General features: G+C 41.6%; 1 long non-coding RNA gene across 3 annotated transcripts in view; it reads right to left on the bottom strand.

The window, feature by feature from the left end:
- LOC109390486 (uncharacterized) overlaps positions 1-16,397 on the bottom strand; it is a 25,346-nt gene extending 8,949 nt beyond the window's left edge. Inside the window, exons 1-5 of one of the 3 annotated variants that reach the window (XR_002125582.1) lie at positions 16,347-16,397; positions 16,096-16,210; positions 12,544-12,594; positions 11,146-12,048; positions 3,222-3,331 (exon numbers count right to left, since the gene is read on the bottom strand). This is a non-coding gene — a long non-coding RNA (uncharacterized LOC109390486). Of the gene's footprint in view, positions 1-3,221; positions 3,332-11,145; positions 12,049-12,543; positions 12,595-16,095 lie in introns of all 3 variants that reach the window. The other 2 variants (XR_002125583.1, XR_002125581.1) reach the window with 2 other exon arrangements.

The following is a 16,397-nucleotide window of genomic DNA, read 5'->3' as shown; positions in this document are numbered from 1 at the left end:
CACTTCAAATTTACCTTAACAGGTTTCTTCAAGGCAGGATTTTCTAGTCTGAGGTTCCCCTGGTGGAAAACATTAGGCAGGACAGTGTATTTAAATTGCCCCTCAGGCAGGTCGTGGGCTTGTCTGTTTGTTTTATCAGGATTAGAACTGGGTTCTGTGTGGGGTACCCTGAATTGCCCACAGGATGACATAGTCTGGATTAAGCCTCTGGTGATGGGCATGCTGTGATTTCCCAAAAAGCTGTAGACCCAGGCACAGAGCTGCCTCCCACCAACAGCTGCCAATGGCATAGCTTACTATAAGTTAAAGCATTTCAGAATTAGGGGAGAAACTGCAGCCCCATGGAAATAAGAACAAAAGGCCTTGTTTCCTCGTGCTGGTAGAATCCTGAGAATTACAGAAATCCAGCACTGGCAGTATCGGCCAGGACCTCGGAGTGCGGCAATCCCTCAGGCTTCATTCCAGCTTCCATCACCTGGGTTGCATACCTTTCCGAAAGAATGGCCTTCAGTCAGGGTTCGCCGCAAGTTGTCCAAGGCTCTTTTCTCCCCCAGACTGTAGGTTATTCATGGAAGGGCCTCACTCTGAGGCCCATTGTGAGGGGAACCCCCGGTCTTTCAGCCCTTCTTACCTCGGCTATGTGATTTCACCCTGATTCTGGAAAAAGCCCCTCATTCTTCCACCCCTCCACCCCCACCCCACCCCACACCTCACCTACCACCCTCGTCGCGTCACTGGGCTGGTTTCAGAGTCCAGGAAGTAAAAGGTAAATTCTGTACAAGATCACATCCGCTCAGTGGCTACAGGAAACGGGAGAACTCAGGACTGGATGGCAGTGCTGTACGCCATCCTTGGATCGGGGCCTCACGCAACACTTTCCAGACAGCCTCAGGTAGTTCACAGACACCTAACTAACCCTAGAAAGAAACCTTCCCAAGCTCTTTCCGTTCCCCAAGAAATAGAGGAATAAAATCCGCTCTTCTGGAAACCCTCAAAAATCGGGGAGGGCCACTCTGCTTGAGTTGGCGGCACAATGTGTCCTAGGGCCATGCTATCCTCTGACCCAAAACCCCACTGAGTAGCTTGAGCAGCACCTGGTCATCTTAACAGGGATCCCCCAGAAAGAGCATGACCCAAATCCATTAGTCTGATTACCCCAGATGCTGTGATGGCTCCCCTCCTCAGCACCCTCGAGATTACTTAGCTGTTCTGAGAATACGGACCACGAGCTTTGTTTGCAGCCACCCATTTGTGACACTGTGTTTTCTGAAGAGGTCCTGCTCTGAGGGTTGAATGCCCTGGCCCACTGACGTGTGGGCCCTTTTAGGGGCACCATGTCAATGACTGAGAATCTCCCACAGCGTCCTCCCCTCCTGGCTCCATCTGACTTGCTGGAAGTCTGTCTGCATTCAAGCCTGCTGCCCCTTTGAGGAAGCACTGTGTTGCTCCCCCACCAACCTTCTGCCTCCACTTCCTGACCCTCTAGTCTCTTCCTTGCCCCCTTCGATTTGGTTCCCATCTACTCCAAATAAGCTGAATTTCTGAAATGATACGTGTGTTCCATATCCCAGGTGCTAAGGAATGAATGTGTCTTTTGATCCACTGGGGGTGCTCAGTAAAACAGGTGCAGAAACACCCACAACACCAGACAGAACGATCAAGTGCCAAAGAGAGAGAGAGAGAAGGTAGAGATGTCTGGGGGACACTCAGGAAATCTCCACGGAGGAAGCCGCGTTTAAGCTGAGCTTCAAGGACAAGTGGGATCTTGAACAGGCCAGGATGGGAGCAGCCCTGGCAAAGCAGAGAGCAGGGACAGCCCAGGAAGCATTCAGGCCACAGAAGAAGCAGGGATCTGAGTGAAGAGAGACTTCGGGGGACACACAGAGGAGTGCAGAGCTCAAGAGGCTTGGCTGAACTTGAATTTGGTGAGCCATTGAGTGTTAAGTGTGTTTGAGCAGGATTGACTGTGAGGAGTACTTATCAGACAGCAGTAACACCTCACAAACCGCGGCTTCACTCCAACTCGTCTGCTTATTAGTAACAAGGGAGTTGAGTCATTATTACAAAAGCAAAGGATCCCTGAGTTCTTTTATGCTAAGCCTCTTGGTTCTGTTCCATTCATGATAAAAAAAATAGAGACAATTCAATAGCCTCATAATGAGTAATTGACTTCAGAATCTTAATATGAGCAGGGTCTGAAGTGTTGTCATTCTGAGCCTCCCGAGGAAAAACATCTGAGCCTGTGCTCAGTAAACAAACTTTGAGGGAGCACGGGGTCATTTGCCTACCCCTCCACCTCTGAAATTTGGGGCTGCTCCAGCAGGATTTGAGGAGGGGTCCAGCAGGATTTGAGGAGGGGTCTGGGCCCTCCCACCTCAACCGTTCATCATGGGTTCCCTCCCAGTGCGACTTAGCAGAGAACTGGGTCATCACTTCACAATCTGAAACCAGCTGCCAAGAAGGCTCTTTCCCCAGGGCAGTATTGGCTGCTCCTGGAAGGCAAGCCCTGGTGAAATGGAAGGCCTTCGAGATAGCAAACAGGGCCGCAGGGGATAGCGATCAGAGCCCAGGAGGGTGGGCAGCCACAGGCTGGTGCTGAAATGTCACACTGCCTTGGCACACGTGCATCCTCCTGTTTCGGTTACTAGATACTTTTCACTTATTTAAAGATATCCAGCCAAAGCCGCCCTACGGGTATTTCTTTGCTGGGCAAGAGGACGAAGGCTGTGTATTTACAAACATACATTTAAATATCCTTCCCCCACCCCAGCCCAATGTTTAGGGCTTTTTCAATGAATTGTCTGAAAACTATTTTGCCCCAAATCATCGTGTGTTATTCTATTACTATCTTGCTTTAATAATATACGATTGTGGGTTATTAGGACTTTGCAAAATAGGTGAAGGGGGTCAAAAGGTACACACTTCCAGTGATAAGATAAATAAGTCCTGGGGATGGAATGTACAGCACAATGGCTAGAGTAAATAATACTGCACTGCATATTTGAAAATTGCTAAAAGAGTAGCTCTTAAAAGTTCTCATCACAAGAAAAAAATTTTTAACTATGTATGGTGGTAGATGTTAACTACACTTATTGTGGTAATCATTTCGCAATATATATAAAAATTGAATCATTATGCTATACACCTTAAACTAAGATAACATTTTATGTCAATTATATCTCAATTAAAAAAAAAATAAACTGCTTTTATAGCAACTCTACCTGTCAGGCAGTGCCCCGGTACTTGCGAAGGTCTTTGATTGAAGAAAGCCACAGGTTGGGGAATAGCAACAGTTCTTCCCCAGGTTCTCTTGCAGCCTCAGTTTCTCCTTCTGAAAATAGAATAGACAATGTCATCTAGTTAGTGAATCAGTGTCTGAAAAGTATTTTGAGACGGAGGCATGAAAACTACCATAAGTCCAGAGCTACAGATACAGTTCATCTTAAGCAACAGAAGTATTCTCGTGTGTAACCTGAACATTCTTAATGCAGCCAAGAAACTCACAATTTAAAAGTACCTTTTAGTGAATGCATTGATGAAATGGAAAATTATTTGGCCTGATTAGACATGTTTCAAACATTCGGAATTTCTTAACACAATTTTTTTTTAACACAATGGAAGTTAGGATGGCTTGTTCTTTATCATGTCATCCCACTTATTAAATTAGATGACTTCTTCTTACTCGTATATTATATTTAGCTCTAGAGCAAGATCTTAATTGCTTAAACTATTCAATTTATTAATCCAACTAGGCCTGTTCCTCTTTGGAGCTCATAAGCGCTTCTTCCCAGGAGAGGAAGGGGAAGGGAAAGTCAATGAAAATTAAATGAGTTAATTTTGCTATTTTTTTTAATAAACTTGAGGAATGGGTTGATGAAAAACAAAGTTCAAACTTATTATGGAGCTGTTTATATTTCAATTATCCCTGCTATCTTCAAATAGTTGCTGGAAAATGGGCATATTTAAATACCTGTTGAGAACAATGACTCTCCCACTGTAATACATGGTTCACAAGGGTGGTCCATCTGTCCTGCCTGGGGGAGCCAGAGAGTTAAGCAGGCTGTGTTCTCTGGCCAGCTCTGCCCCTCTCCTGCATTACCTCAACTCCCTCTGCACCACCTATGTCAGTCTGGCTAAGGGCTTTCAAAAACAACCAAAGGAAGACATGAACCTGTGCAAAACAATGAAGCAGTAGAGCGTGAATCCTGTAGCATTATGATCTCCTTGTAGCTTCTGTGGTTTTGCTTGAATGTAGGGCTGCCGTCTCTCTGAGAGGAGTGATGCTTTATGTATGTACAATAGCTTTACTCAAGGAATGATTCTGTTTTAGATTTATTTGACACATGGACGTACAGAATCTTCATAAGTATATAACAGTACTTTGTATCAGGCATTTAGTAATTCTTTATGGAACACTTCAGGAAAACATTTTGATGCTTTCCATAAAATTCTTAATAGATTTTTATGTTCTTAACCTTTAACTGGGAAACAGTTTCTAATTTTTGTCATCCGCATAGCCCTCCCTTTTAGTATCTCTTCAGCAGACTCTGCTCAGAATAATATTTAATAAGATGAGCTTTCCACATTTCTAATAAGATTTCCACATTTCTAATGTTTATTACTATTCCTTAAATGCTCATAAAGGTCATGTTTTCCCCCAATACTAATGTAATAACCTCAAAAACAGTCAACAGTAAGAGCACAAACCCCTTAATTGACTTTACACAGAGAAAATGCATGAAAAAGTATTGCTCTACCCGATACACATAGACTCACTAAAGGCAGCTCTGGTGAAAAACAGAGCAGCAGACTTCATTATCATTCTGTCACTTAACTACATGAGGGAGTATAAGCAAGTCACCAAACACTTTGAGCCTCAATTTCCTCATTTGTATAATGGGAATGATCCCTTCTAAGACTTTTGTAAGAATTAAATATGTGTGAATGAGTTTTGTAAACTATGAAATAGTGCCAAGATATAAAGGCATTATTACCATTATTTATACCTCTGAAATGACAGAAAGGTCTCCAGGTCTTTTAAAGAGCTTAAGAAAGAAGGTTGGGGGTCTGAGAGATTAAAAACTTAAAAAGAAGTCAAAAGTAAGAGCCAAACACTTAATGTGTGAACACACGTAGGTGATACCCATGAGTACACTAGCATATACGAAGAACAGGCACCTAATGCCACAGGTCGATGTCTTGTTTGTGAATAATTGTTTTACTTAATATCAAAATAAATGAGTTGATCTTTGACATCGCTCTTAGCAATATTTATTTGGATATGCCTCCTTGGTCAAGGGAAACAAAAGAAAAAAATAGACAAACGGGGCTACATCAAACTAAAGAGTTTTTGCACAGTGAAGGAAACCACCAACAAAATGAAAGAACAACTCAATGAATGGGAGAAGATTTTTGCCAATGATAAATTCAATAAGGGGTTAATATCTAAAATACATAAGGAACTCATACAACTGAACACCAAAAAACAAACTGTAAAGTTTAAAAAATGGGCAGAGGACCTGAACTAACATTTTTCCAAAGAGCACATACAGATGCCCAACAGACATATGAAAAGATGCTAGACATCACTAATAATCATGGAAATGCAAATAAAAACCACAATGAGATACCACCTAACACCTGTCAGAATGGCTATCATCAATAAATCAACAAATGAGTGCTGGCAAGGATGTGGAGAAAAGGGAACCCTGGTGCACTGTTGGTGGGACTGCAGATTGGTGCAGCCACTACAGAAAATAGTATGGAGGTTCCTCAAAAAATTAAAAATGGGACTACCATATGACCCAGCAGTTCCACTCCTGGGTATTTAGCCAAAGAAATTCAAAACACAAATTCGAAAAAATATATGCACCCCTATGTTTATTGCAGCGTTATTTACAATAGTCAAGATATGGAAGCAATATAGGTGTCCATCCATAGACTACTGGATAGAGAAGATGTGGTACACATATATAAATGTACTATTAGTCAGACAAAAAAAGAATGAAATCTTGCCACTTGCAACAACATGGATGGACCTAGAGGGTATTATGCTAAGTCAAATAAGTCAGACAAAGACAAATACCATATGATTTCACTTATATGTAGAATCTAAAAATAAAATAAATGAACAAACAAAACAGAAATGAACTGATAGATACAGAGAACTGATGGTTGCCAGATGGGAGGGGATGTAGGGAGACTAATAAGTACAAATTGGCAGTTACAAAAATAGTCCCAGGGATGTAAAGTACAGCATAGGGAATAACTATGTATGCTGTCAGATGGGCACTAGATTTATCAGAGGAATCCCTTCACAAGTTATATAGAAGTCTAATCACTAGGTTGTACACCTGAAACTAATATATTATTGTATGTCAACTGTAATAAAAAAAATGAGTTGTCATAATAGCAGAATCTAAAACACTCTCTTCTATTTCTCTAGCATGGGGGTTTGCTTTCTTTTTTCTTTTTCTTTTTTTTTTAAGATTTTATTGGGGAATTGGGGAAGGTAACAGTGTTGGAGAATTGGGGAAGGGGAACATTGTGTTTTTCTAGGGCTCATCAGCTCCAGGTCAAGTTGTCCTTCAATCTTAGTTGTGGAGGGCGCAAGTTCAACTCCAAGTCCAGTTGCCACTTTCAATCTAGTTTTGTGTGTGTGTGTGTGTGTGTGTGTGGGTGGGGGAAGGGGACAGCCCACCATCCCATGCGGAGTCTAACCAGCAACCTTGTACAGCTGAGTCATCTGGCCACCCATTGGCAGCTCAGCAGCAGCTCAGCCTGGGTGCAGTTCAATGGCCCATGCGGGAATCGAACCAGTGACTCTGTTGCTCAGAGCTCGTGCTCTAACCAACTGCACCACCCGGCCGGCCCCAGAGGGTGTGCTTTCTTATCCACACTATAACCGATTTCTCTGCTGTCCTCTGACTCCAAACCATCACTCCCAACTCTACTTTAGCTCTCCTTGTTTTCTTGAAATCATGGGATATGACCCTCTTCATTCCCCCAAAATGCTGCTCGTGTTACAAGGTTGGGGAGTCCCAGAGAGTATTACCACACAACTTGCAAATACTTCAAATTTAACGTCAGACATCATTGCTCCCTTAAAGTCCCATCATTTCTCACATCAAGAATGTTTTACATCCATGTCTCTCCATAGGGCCTGGCCTTCTATCATGTTTCTAGCTAGCCCTCCCTGCCCTGACTCCTCCAGACCCTTCCATTTCCCTCTTCAGGGTCCCAACCCCTTCTTGAGATGCCAGTGGATTGCTCCTGTTTCTGTATCATGCAGAATAATTTCACTTTTTTTTTTTTTTAAGTGTGTACTTCTCCCATCTCAAGCATTCTCAGGGAGCCTGGCCTTTCACAACCAAGATGATGGATGGATGAACAAACTTAATGAATGAGATGCCCGGCAGACAGTCTAAAACAAGGTTCCAGTCCAAAACCAGAGTAAGCAGTCAGCTTGTTAAATGAAACAAATAACGCCCAGAGGTGGAGATTTTTCAGGTCATCGTCGGACAAAGTAATATTTGAAGACAGGGTGATGAATGCCTTTGCCCAAGGAAAGCAGTGTGAACTCTGCTGAAGACTCAACTTTGGGAAAAATACTTATATGTAATGAATGGTCCAAACTGAAAGCTAGAATGAGAACTAAGAGAATACAGCTTCAGAATGATGTAGGAATGGACCCTGTAGGGGTTCAGAAGGAGTCACCCATGATGTGCCTCGGTGATATACAGAATATTTTGAGCTAAAGGCAACCGAGACCCTGTGGGTTCAAGAGAAACTTCTGGGGCCGGCCGAGTGGCGCAATGGTTAAGAACTGGCTTGGGACCCCCATAGGGCCCCGGTTCGGATCCCACATGTGAGGGCCAGTGACACTGCCCTCTACAGCTAAGATGCTGAACAACGGCTCAACCTGGAGCTGGGCTGCCGTGAGTCGCCGGCGATGGTGTAGGCTGCAGCCCCTGTGGCAGTGGGTTGCCATGGGCTACCGTGTGTAGCCAGCAGCCAGTGTGAGAGGCCAGCAGCCACAGTGAGCGGCCGTCCAGAAGCCGGCGACTGATCTGCCTCACCCGGGAAGAGCGCAATGATGGTGCCAACTTGGGCCAGTGAAGCAACATCCTCCACAACTAGACTGAAGAACAAAACGACAGCAACTTGTCTGTTCCCCTCCCCCCAATTCCCCAGCACTGTTCCCATTCCCCCAATTCCCCAATAAAAATCTTTAAAAAAAAAAAAAGAGAGAAACTTCTGCTCCCTGCCCTTTAACTCTCTAGAAGATTTAAATTAGGAGCCTGGTCCACAATAAGAGTTATCACCAGAAATGACTCTTTACCCATGGCAGGGCAAACTACTAATTACTGAGCATGTGCCCTCCCCGCAATTATCTCTGAAGCCCCAAGTTGCATGACCTCATCCCTAGCTCAGAATGTTGTATATACCTCAATTTCCCTTTCTGTCTCTGAACCTCTCATATATGTGGGGTCTCTGACTCTCACATAGGCGGGGTTCCCATACATATGTATGTAATTAAATTTGGTCATTTTCTCTTGCTAATCTGTCTCATGTCTATTTAATTATTAGACCAGCAGAAAGAACCTTGAGGGTAGAGCAAAGTTTCTTCTTCCCCCACAACAGCGAGAATCTGGGCAATGAATGGGAAGTGAAATGGAGAAGTCAATAAATATAGTGATGCTACTACATTCCAATGTGAATCATTTTCAAAGTTAGTAAACATTTTAATAAAAAGAGCTTTATTCCCGTAGCTGGTTTATTCAGGATTCTCAGCATAAAATGGCTGTCAGCATCTGCCCGCAGCTGTTTCTGCTGAATTCTCATTTCCCACAGAGTAGCAGTACATCAGTGATCAGATTGGCCAGATTCAATAATTTCCTTAACATTTTTGGTTATTAGACCAGTCTCACTTTTATATTTAAGATTTGGTTCTAATTATTAAAAAGCAACAACAAAAAAGAAAATAACAAGTGTTGGTAAGGGTGTGGAGAGATGGGAAACCTCATACACCGCCGGTGGGAATGTAGAATGGTACAGCTGCTGTGAAAAACAGTATGGTGGTTCCTCAAAAAGTTAAACATAGAATCACCATACGATTCAGCAACTCCACTTCTGGGCAAACACTCAAAATCACTGAAAGCAAGAACTCAAACAGACTGTTGTGCACTCATGTTCACTGCAGCATTATTCACAACAGCCAAAAGATGGAAGCAACCCAAGTGTCCAATGTCAGAAAATGGTTATACAGGGCCGGCCAAGTGGCTCATTAAGAGTTGGCTTGGGAGCATGAGCTCTGAGCAGCAAGGCCGCCGGTTTGGATCCCACATGGGCCAGTGACACTGCACCCTCTAAAGCTAAGATGGTGAACAACAGCTGGACCTGGAGCTGGGCTGCCGTGAGTTGCCGGCGACAGCGTAGGCTGCAGTGGGGCTGCCATAGGCTGCTGTGAACTACCGTGAGTGGCCGGCAGCCAAAGTGAACGGCTGGCAGCCGGCGTGAGCTGCCGTGAGCCGCCATGAATGGCTGTCCAGTGGCCGGCGACCAATCTGCCTCACCCAGGAAGAGCGCAATGATAATACCAACATGGGCCAGTGAAGCAACATCCTCCACAATTAGACTGAAGAACAAAACAACAGCAGCTTGTCTTTTCCCCTTCCCTGATTCCCCAACGCTGTTCCCTCCCCCAATTTCCCAATAAAATCTTTAAGAAAAAAAAAAAAAGAAAACAGTTATGCAAAATGTGACCAAAACCTACAATGAATGGAATAGTGTTCAGTCTTAAAAAAGGAGGAAATTCTAACACATGTTGACAACATAGATGATCCTTGAAAACATTATGCTAAGTGAGAGAAGCCAAACACAAAAGGACAAATATTATATGATTCAACTTATATTAAGTCTCTAGAATCGGCAAATCCATAGAGACAGAAAGGAGAATGGTGGCTACTAAGGGCTGGTCAGAGGGGGAACTGGGAAGATGGTGTTTAATGGGTAGAGTTCCCATTTCGGATCATGAAAAAGTCCTGGAGATGGATGGTGGTGATGGTAGCACAATGCTGTGAATATACTTAATGCCACTAAATTGTACACTTAAAAGTCATTAACATGCTGAATTTTATGGTACATATATTTTACCACAATAAATTTTTTTTAAAAAAGATTCAGTACTAGGTGTTTGAAAACTTCCATCTCAAACTCACTTGCCCAGCTCGTCGACCCGCAGCAGCTTGCTGGCTCTGCCCCTCCAATAGCTTCTGTGTTCCTGAGCCCCGGAACCAATAGGTCCTCTTCTATACTCATGCTTGGAAGGGCTTGGAGATCGGGGGTGGGTGGAGCTGCCCCATCTGCTTTCCAGGCTCACTGTGCTTGCAGCCCTTCAAACCCCAGTGGACTGGATACTCCTGTGACATCTCCAGCCTGGGAGCGGGCATGCGTCCTTCAGGTCTGTCCCCAAAACTCAGGGGGAAGGAGGTTTTGCTCCTTGGCTCCCTCTCATCCTGCTCAGCTTCCTGTGGCCTGAGTGAAACTGTGGGGTCTGCACCTTAGCAAGAGTCCGATATCCCCAATCTTTATGAGTGATTGTCTTAGGACTCTCCCCCTGAGGGTTTAAAGGAACCTCCTTCTTCTTTGTGGTAGGCGGAATTCTAAGCCAGCCCCCAAGGCTTTAGCCCCCTTAAATTTGAGTGGAACCTGTGACTATGATGGGATATCTCCTCTGTGATTATGTCACATTATGTGGCAAAAGCGATTTTGTAGATGTCAAGACCCTGGTCAGCTGACTTGGAGATGATTAGAAGGGAGGTTATTTTGGGTGGATAGAAAAGGAATACCTCTTCCACCCCCTCCCCACAGGAAAAAGGGAACAGCCCACCACCATGAGTACTAACTGCATCTCCACAGAGCTTAGGGCCCCCAAGCCTCTTCTTAGTTTGGAAAAGGAGGTGGGGTTGGGGGTGCAGTCAGTGGCAGGATCAGTTCAGACGAGTTAACTGGCAGTAAATCCTGAGGAGGCGGTTAGTTCTTGGTGACTCCTTGAATTTGGAGTGTAAGAAATGATAAGTACCTTTGGTCCTCATTTGCAATGCTAGGACAAAGAGGGAGAAAATCACACATTTGATTACTCACAGTGGATGGTAGCATCTGCTGTGATTTCCCTTTTCTTTTCCTGTTGGGATTCTCTTTTTTAAAACTTATTTAACAATCTAGAAATTGAAATGAAATATTTTAAGCTTGTCAAAGAATTGCCAGTAAGGTTCCCCATCCTCCCCTTGCCCGATATTGCAACTTGGAAATACAAGTGAGACCCAGTGCCTGAGAGCCTGGTGACATCTAGGTGGCCCTGATGGGAATCGAGTTTTTTGGGCCTGTAAAGCTGGAGGGCAGACTGGACTTTACAGCCCCATGAAGTAGTCAACTGTCCTTCCTGGTGATTCCTTTGTCCTCAGTCCTTGACTGCAATACTAGGTTAAGTGCTCATTCAAAACTCAGAGAATCCTCAAGTTCAGGGTCACATCAAACAGGAAGTTATGTTGTGGATTCCCAACAGAATTGTATAGAAAAATATCAGCCCTCAAGCTTAGAAATCGGGTATCATGAAATCTTTTAACTGAAATGGGTTCACAAGAATTCAGCTTAGCAGAAAGGTAACGCAAGCTACAAATGTTCGGTTCTCCACTGACTATGCTCACCTTTGCTTCCAAATGTGTTACCTGCTCTGTCTGTAACAGAAATGGGACTGGGTCTCACTGGGTCCTGCTCTGACCTGACATATACCTGAAGCCAGTTTCAGCCCATATTCAGAACTCCTGAAAACAAAGTTGACTCCAAAAGTACTCAGGAGGAGTGCAGGTGTTGGTGAAGGTCTGGGGGGAAGACAGAGAGTGTTAAGACACTTGCATAGGAAGCTTCCTAAGGCTGTTTGGAAAAGTCTCTCTCTCCCTCAGCAGCTAGGCGCCTTATCCCCAGTCACCCCAGACACCACAGGTCCCCAAGCCATTTCCAAAACACGGTCAGCTGTGCATACTCGCTCTGTAAACAGAAAATTAGAGGTCAACGGAAGCAAAACAAGTTGTCCTCAGCCAAATGTTAACTACCAATTACTCCTCAGGCGTATCTCTGGGGGAATGTACTCCATTTTACTATTTTCATTTACAGAATCACATATACAAGTATTCTATCTGGGGATTAACAGATCGTTAGTGATTAAACAGTTTATTATCTGATTCTTGCTGTATACCATCAGCCCCTCCTGGACTATAAATTCCAGTAGACAGGGAACTTATCTATGCCATTCACAGTTGTATCTCCTAGACCTTACCCATAGGAACGCCTGGCACATAAGAGACTACAGATAATTTCTGGATGAAGAACGAATGGGCGCCATACATCCTCTTTTCCTGGACCTCAGTCAGTTGACAGGTCGTAAAGTTTGCAGGAGCAGTACTTGTTCACCAGGGACCTTTTGGAGCCTTGCTTCTTTTTTTCAGAACTCTTATCATTAAATTTTAGGAATAACTTATTTACCATTTTCTTCCATAATTGTTTATTCCACATGTTTCTCCTTCAAATACTGATCTGGAATACGAACAAGGTAGCACATCATCTACTTGCTTTCAGGAAGTATGAAACATTTCATTATTATTGTTTTATAGTTTTTCTCTAAACTCATCACCTAAACTCCAGGTCGTAATTACTTCATCTGTTGAAGTAGAATAATTATTTCCTTTTTTTAAAGTCAAGAAATTTCACTAGCAAGTCATCCTTGATGTGTATCATTCTCCTCTTGCTTCCTTCCTTCCATCATCTATCAAATATCTATTGAACGTTGGCTATAAACCAGACTCTATGCTATGTACATTTGTATTTATTGTCTCATATAAAAAACAATATTTATTGTCTGTGTTGATTTATAAAAGTAATATAGAGTCACAACAGAAAATTTGGAACATGTACAATACTATGAATAAGAATCACATAATCAGAGTCAGAAACAGTAACTGTCATCCTTTTTATATATTTCCTTCTAGTTTGTCCATATAGACATGCATTTTCCATAGCTGAAATTATAATTTACATACAATTTTACAATGTTCTTTTCCCCCCTTAAACAATAATTCAGGTATTTGCTTGTGTTCATGAAAAATTCCTCATTTTTAATAGCTGCATAAGAGTTCATTTAAACTTCCCCTAATTTTGGATGTTTTGGTTGTTTCTAATTTTCTGACATTATAAAAAAGAAGACAGTGCATATCTTAATGTAAAAATCTTTGTGCTCATTTCTGATTATTTCTATAGAATCCCTAGATGGAATTACAGATCAAATATATAAACATTTTTAAGGCTCTTAAAATATTTCACAAAATTGCTTTCAAATAGTTATACCAACTTATGTTCCCACTAATAATACATAAAATTGCCCATTTCACTGCACTCCTGCCAGTACTGAATATTAGAATTTAAGAAAATATTTCCTAATTTAATAGGTGCAAAATTGTGTATTTTTTAAATTTTTCATTTTTTAAGTTACTAGGTAGTCCAAACACTTTAAAATATAATTACACACACACACACAGAGCTAACTACTAACCATTTTTATTTTCTTTTTGAGGAAAATTTTCCATTGAGTCGTTAGAGCTTTCTTATCAATTTGTGTGTACTCTTGTATTGAGGATAAAATTAACTGTCAGATTTGTTGTGCATAGTTCTGTGGGAGTTTTTTTTCCTTTTCAAATTTTGTTCATAATATTTTTAGTTGTCAGAATTTCAAATTCAAATCTAGTCTAATGGTCATTTCCTGTATGATTTTCCCATTTCTTTTCTTCCCCCATTTTGAGGTCACATAAAGATTTGCCTAAATTTTCTCCTGGTTTTAAAATTCTTTAATATAGCTGAAATTTCCTGTAGCATATAATGAAAGGTAAGGCCTCAACTTGATTTTTTTCAAATTACTAATTTTCTCAAGCCCATTTACTGAGAATCCATCTCTTTATCATTTATTTTAGATGACTCTTTTATCACATATTAAAGTCTACAACATACCAACACTATCTTTTTCTGGGTTATCTATTCCATTCTATTATCTACATCATTCAATATCTATTATTTTTCTATTATACTTTAAATTATTATAGCCTCATTTCAATAATAAACAGAGCAATTTACCATATTTTTCTTCATTTTCATAATTTTCTTAACTTATCTCATCTGCTATTTGTTCAGGTAAATGTTAAAAATAATTCTGTTTTAGCCTCACAGGGTAGGTGTAAATAGCCTCGTTGTACAAATGAGGAACTGAGTCTCAAAAAGAATAAATAGCTCAAGTTTATACATCTCCACCGTGGAAGAGGCATAAAGCAAAATCATGTCTTAACATTTCCCCTTTCGGCTTTAAAATGCTATAATTTTTTAGTAAAGAAAACTCATGAAATTTCTTACTAACCATTCTTTCTCCTCCCCTATCTGCCTCTCTCTAGTGGCCATCACAGATATTGCACTTTCTCAAATCATACACAGTACTGTAATTAATTTTATAAAATAAAAACATGTTTAGCTTAACTCCTTTAGTTTACTTAAAATTTTTAAACTTACACAAAGCTCATAAGAACAATTGTCTAATATTTGGGGGTCATGCATTACCAGCAATTGTTTAGCAAAGACCAGCCCTCAGAAGACATTTATTTAAAAGTTGAGTGACCATACAATTTTATAAATTTCATGGGTTTTAAGAAGTAACAATAGCATATATAAAGACCTACAGATGTTCCTTTGTTCCTTTTTTCCCCTTGACATTATCTAGGTGCTCTGATGAATAACTATCTTTCAATTCCCCCTCTAAGCCCCACTTCATGTCCTTTCTTACCTCCTTTCATGTCCTTCTGCTCTTTTAGTCATTATGTGTACGTTCAGTTGGCACAAAGGTGCCTAGACAGGGGTGCAGAGGGGACTGAAAGCCAGCCTGTGCTCAGGTAGTCACGCTGGGCCCTGGCTAGGTCTGCATCAGCCCAGAGGAAGAGCCACCTATTTGTAATTCCCACAAAGATCTGAGATGTGCTAGCAGGGGACTGCCCTCATCTCCCCTGCTGCTTCCTGGTTGAAACCCCCAGTCTCATTTTCTTCCCTGCTCATTTCCTGCCCACCCGCCTTGTTTGCCTTTTGCGCTTCCCCTTCTTCCTTCCTATCTGATCATCCTTCAATTTCTTATTTCTTCTTCAACTGTTAGAAAAGATATTGTGTAAAATTAAATCTTTACACAAAAGATAATGTGCAAATTAAAATTTTTAAGTAAACTAAAGAATCTAAGTTAAAATATGTTTATACATCTAAAAGGTTAACAAAGCAAAAAGTACAATAATAAAAAGAAAAAAATTCTGGGAATTTTTTTATCAAAATGTCTTTTTCTTTATCTGAGTTCCTTTAAAGACAAGGGTTGCCTATATTACCTCTCACCTGCCGGTGCTTAATATTATTTAACCAATTAAGCCAATTAATGATAAATGCATTGGTATTTAACACACTATGGAACAAAATTTAAGAGAAAAAAAATGTGAAAAGAAAGCTTAGGCTCATTATTCATCAAGGATTAAGGACAGAATTGATTACCTTCTGGATTTGGTTCAGAAAGGGGGGATAATAACACTTGCCTGATTAACTAGCACGTTGGGTAGATTAAAGTGCTTTGCAAACATTAATTAAAGATGCAGGGAGTTAGATGAGGCCAATGTGTTATTAGAGAAAAAGTTTTCTCCCCTTTAATCAGGTATCTCTTCCTGGGGAGGGCAAAGAAATGATCTAAGGGCTAAGGAATTGGGGCTCAGCCCTGAGTGCTGCCAGTGAGTCAGCCATTCTGTACAGCCAACCACTTCCTTCCTGAGTTTTCTGTAGAATGGGGATAAGCACGAACAGCATTTTGGAATATAGGTGGTTATAATGTCTGCCCTTTGAGTATATAGCAAACACTACAATTAATAAAACCCGTAACTCTTGCTTTCTCCCTCCCCAGAGAGTTGTTCCTCCCCACGGAAACACTGGTAACATTAACTCCCACCAATTTACAAAGCGTTCCACACCAGCTATTACCTCAGTCGATGTTTCCAGTGATAGAGTCAAGGAGAAAATAGCACCGAGCAATGGGGTGAAAACTCTGCAACGAGTTTCTTGGCCTCTTTGAACCTGTTTTCCTGAGATTCCTCCTCTGCAGAATGGGAGCAAGAAATCAGGGCACAGTTGTGAGGGTTAAACGAAATAATATGTGCATGTTAAATGCTTTGTCCAAAGGTAGTAAGTATTCTATATATAGTAGTTATTATTGTCATTCAATATAAAATAACCTCTCAAAGCTGACGGGGCGGGGAAGAGGGAATGTTGGGGGAGGATGTCCC

Source organism: Hipposideros armiger, unplaced genomic scaffold, assembly GCF_001890085.2.
Source record: "Hipposideros armiger isolate ML-2016 unplaced genomic scaffold, ASM189008v1 scaffold_271, whole genome shotgun sequence".
Taxonomy (NCBI): domain Eukaryota; kingdom Metazoa; phylum Chordata; class Mammalia; order Chiroptera; family Hipposideridae; genus Hipposideros; species Hipposideros armiger.
This window is presented reverse-complemented; position numbering and strand designations above follow the sequence as displayed.